Genomic DNA, 4,602 nt, shown 5'->3' with positions numbered 1-4,602 from the left:
TGTAGCTATTTAAAAGAGACATCTTCCTTTCCATTTTTCACCGGACGAGGGGTTTTCCATGATCCAGAACGCAGATGGTTGGGGCACACAGGACCTCTGATGTCTAGGGGGTTAGGGTTAGTGTGTGTGTGCGTTTGGGTCCGTGAAAAGCTGCATTCTTAGGCGATTAGTACATCGACGTCCCAGTCGGGTGCCAAACTGGGACGTAGAGAGCCGGGACTCTGGACCGGGAGGGGGTGCATGGAGGGGCGAGAAGGAGATAGTAGCGTTGACTGAGGTTTGAAGAGCGACAAAAATGCCCCCCTGGAATGCGTCAATCTCTGGAGGTCTCGTGTTCCAATATGTCCAACAGCATATTGTTAAAAGCATTCCTTCCAGCCTGTTAGGGTTCTGTCCTGAGTGTCCTGCCACACTAAAAGAAGACTTCATTTGTTTGTTTACCTCTAAAGAGGATGAACCGTATCCTGACAACCAAACTCACTGATAACCCCTATTCTGAAGATAAAGGGAAGACATAGTCAAAAGTACAAAAGAAGGTAATCGTTTTTGTGCTGTTATGACTTAGTGCTGGAAAATTCCATTGTGATTCCATGGTGATATGAACCATGGTGATATGAACCATGATATGGATGATATGGACCATGATGATATGAACCATGGTGATATGGGACCATGGTGATATGGTGGTATGGGACCATGGTGATATGGACCATGGTGATATGGGACCATGGTGATATGGTGATATGGGACCATGGGGATATGGACCAGGGTGATATGGGACCATGGTGATATGGACCGTGGTGATATGGGACCATGGTGATATGGACCGTGGTGATATGGGACCATGGTGATATGGACCATGGTGATATGAAGGACAATATTCGTAAAAGGCATACGGACCACTATGGACTCCTCAAAACTAGACACAAACCTGGTTTTATAAAACTAATCTCATCATCTCCTTTTATAGAAGGTATGCCTTGCTATTATGCTCTGGGATCTCCAGACCTCACCCTTCTCTACTTAACAACAAGCCTTGAATCGCAGTACAGACCCAGGGGTATTTTAATGGGGGACAGGAGTTCTGAGTTCTTAGATGCCTGGTGGTCTCTGAACTCTTGTGGTTGTCCCCCCACCCAACCCTCCCACCCAAGCAGTGGTCGTGCTGTGAGACGGGGTCGTTCGGAGCCAGAGGTTAAACCGCACGACACGGTTGGGGCGCACGGGCCCTGCTTACACACCGCCTGATTGGTTCTCCAGGTTGTGAACGATAGAAGAGAGGGGGTGGCAGAAGAGAGAGGGAGAGGGGAGGGAGAGGGAGAGAGAGAGAGATAGAGACTCAGAGAGAGGAGAGACAGGGAAAAAGAGATTGGAGAGAGAGAAGCGGAGAGAGCGAGAGAGAGAGAGAGAGAGAGAGAGAGAGAGAGAGAGAGAGAGAGAGAGAGAGAGAGAGAGAGAGAGGGAAAGAGAGATTGGAGAGAGAGAAGCGGAGAGAGCGAGAGAGAGAGAGAGAGAGAGATAGAGACTCAGAGAGAGGAGAGACAGGGAAAGAGAGATTGGAGAGAGAGAAGCGGAGAGAGCGAGAGAGAGAGAGAGAGAGAGAGAGAGAGAGAGAGAGAGAGATAGAGACTCAGAGAGAGGAGAGACAGGGAAAGAGAGATTGGAGAGAGAGAAGTGGAGAGAGCGAGAGAGGGGAAAAGTGAGATAGAGTAGGGAGGGGAGAAGGCGAGAAAGGGAATGAGCAGAAAGAGAGAAAGAGGAAGAAAGAAAGAGATAGGGAGAAAGAAAGAAAAAGAGGGATAAATAGAACAATATACCAGTTTTATTTGAGGACCAAAATGTTGACAGCAGCGCCATACGGGTTGCAAAATGGCACATGGTTTGTGAACTGATGATAAATAAAACAGCTTGATTCAAAACCTAGAGTTTTTCAATTGAAATGATTATACAAAATTCTTGCCACAAAGGGAATTGTATGTACATAGGGCATACACCCATCTCAACTCTGCAGATTTTGCTACAAAGAGACAGAATCATTAGATTATTTATTCGGGTATTGCCCCCATGTCGCTTGTTTCTGGTCACAGGTTCAGGAATGCTGAAAAATCACATTTACCAAAAATGTACCCTACAAATAGCACCGTTGGGAGATTTGAAAAGCCATAGTCAATCAACCACCAATATAACTGACCATCTGTAGATACTATGCGATTAGAAAGGTTCAGAATTGATGTGAAACATCACAGCACAGTTGAAAAATATATGACACATAGAACAATAAGAAGATGGTGGTTTACAGAGATCGGTGGGATGGACTGAGAGTAGCTGAGGGGTGGGTTTAAAATAGCTATGACTGAAAACCCGATATACTATGTACACCATATATAATGTATACCGCATGTGTTTAAGTACTATCTATCCAGATGTAATGTATATCAAATACCTATATTCTTGCTATGTAACTACTGTGGAAGAAAAAGTGGCATGTATGTAAAATGTGACACAAAAACACAATAAAACACAATAAATAGCTCTAAAAACGACGGTAATTTGTGTCCTCTGAAAAGGACAAACATTTTTATTAAAAGAGAGAGAGAGAGAGAGAGAGAGAGAGAGAGAGAGAGAGAGAGAGAGAGAGAGAGAGAGAGAGAGACAGAGACAGAGACAGAGACAGAGAAAGAGACAGAGACAGAGACAGAGACAGAGACAGAGACAGAGACAGAGACAGAGACAGAGACAGAGACAGAGACAGAGACAGAGACAGAGAGAGAGAGAGAGAGAGAGAGAGAGAGAGAGAGAGAGAGAGAGAGAGAGAGAGAAAGAGACAGAGACAGAGACAGAGACAGAGACAGAGACAGAGACAGAGACAGAGAGAGAGACAGAGAGAGAAGTCCTATTACCATGATGCTATGACTAGGGCTTGGGTTTCCCAGTGACTTTCACAGCAGCGGTGTGACTGGTGCAGACAGTGTGCGTAAGGTAGCTGAGGTCCTGGGATGTCAGCATCTGTCTGACCCCCACTAGATTATAGTTACATACGGTCCAGGGTCAGAGATGTACATGTTGACATGTGGTTTAAGCCTGAAAGACTGAACATATGTGTCTAGGTGTACTGTCGACATGTACATAAGTACAATATGCATCACTGTCAAAGTTGACAGTTCTGTAAGTCCCTTTGTATTGTACAATACTTGAACTGACCTTCTGGGTGAACATTATACTCTTCAAGTACTGTACATTTTTTCCCCCCCATTCATGTTTTTATCATACTTCAATTACTCTTTGAAGTAGGAACTCATAACTGCAAATATTCATAGTCACACAAACATATTGTTGTTCTAGGCATGTTATGTGCATCATGGTGTCCTGTCCTTGCGTTTCACTTTAGATTAATGTCCCGGCCATGTTAGCCATCTTTCAACGAGACCATTCGATATACAACACATTCAAATGAAATGACACATTTGGCATGACGGTATGTGCATGTGGCAAAAGAAGCATGTCAGAAACTGTCACGCGGCCAGGACAACAGCCTGGGACGCAAGAATATGGAAACCAGAAAAAAACACATTTGGCAGCCATCTTTGTCCATGTAGCTAAGGGACAAACTAGCAGAGAAAATACTCCTCAAAACAATGTTGAGGCTGGGTCACTAAAGGTGAGAGAGAGAGAGATGCACATATTTCCCTCAGATTACACAGGCCCACAAAGAAATCGAAGGGCAAATCAAATTTTGATCAACTCATATCTACTGGGTGAAATACTACAGTGTGCCATCACAGCAGCAAGATTTGTGACCTGTTGCCACAAGAAAAGGGCAACCAGTGACGAACAAACACCATTGTAAATACAACCCATTTTAAGTGGATTTCCCCCCCCCCCCCTTGTGTACTTTAACTATTTGCACATCGTTACAACACTGTATACAGCCATAATATGACATTTGAAATGTCTCTATTCCTTTGGAACTTTTGTGAGTGTAATGTTTACTGTTCACTTTTTTATTGTTTATTTCACTTTTGTTTATCTATTTCATTTGCTTTGTCAATTGAAATAGATATGTTTCCCATGCCAATAAAGCCCTTTGAATTGAACTGAATTGAGAGAGAGCCATAGAAAGACAGATAGAAAGAAAAAAGAAAGAAAGAGAGATAGATAGATAGAGAGAAAGAGAAAGAGAAAGAGAGAGAGAGTTAACTCAGAGTGGGGTTAACAGATAGACGCGGAGCGGGCCATTGATGCTGCAGTCAGTCAGTGCAGAGCAGAGCTCGGCACAGCATGGTAAAATAATTAAGCTCAGCCTTTGAAGGGGACTAAACAAACACAACAGCACTCAACACTGGGCTGGCCCTTTTCTCTCTCTCTCTCTCTCTCTCTCTCTCTCTCTCTCTCTCTCTCTGTGCAGCTCCGTGGCTCTCCTCCGAATTCCAACCTCTGAGCAACTTCTCCCTTTCTCTGCTTTCTCACTTTATTTTTCTCTCTCTCTCATTCTCTCTCTCTCTCATGTGTGTCTCATTCTCTTGTTCTCTCTCATTCTCTCCCTCTCTTTGTATCTCTCTCTGTCTCTAAGATCCCTCAACCACCCCTCTCTACCCCCCCCCC

This window comes from Salvelinus fontinalis, chromosome 3 (genome assembly GCF_029448725.1).
Source record: "Salvelinus fontinalis isolate EN_2023a chromosome 3, ASM2944872v1, whole genome shotgun sequence".
Lineage (NCBI taxonomy): Eukaryota > Metazoa > Chordata > Actinopteri > Salmoniformes > Salmonidae > Salvelinus > Salvelinus fontinalis.
The sequence above is the reverse complement of the archived record's forward strand: the minus strand, read 5'-3'. Positions refer to the sequence as shown.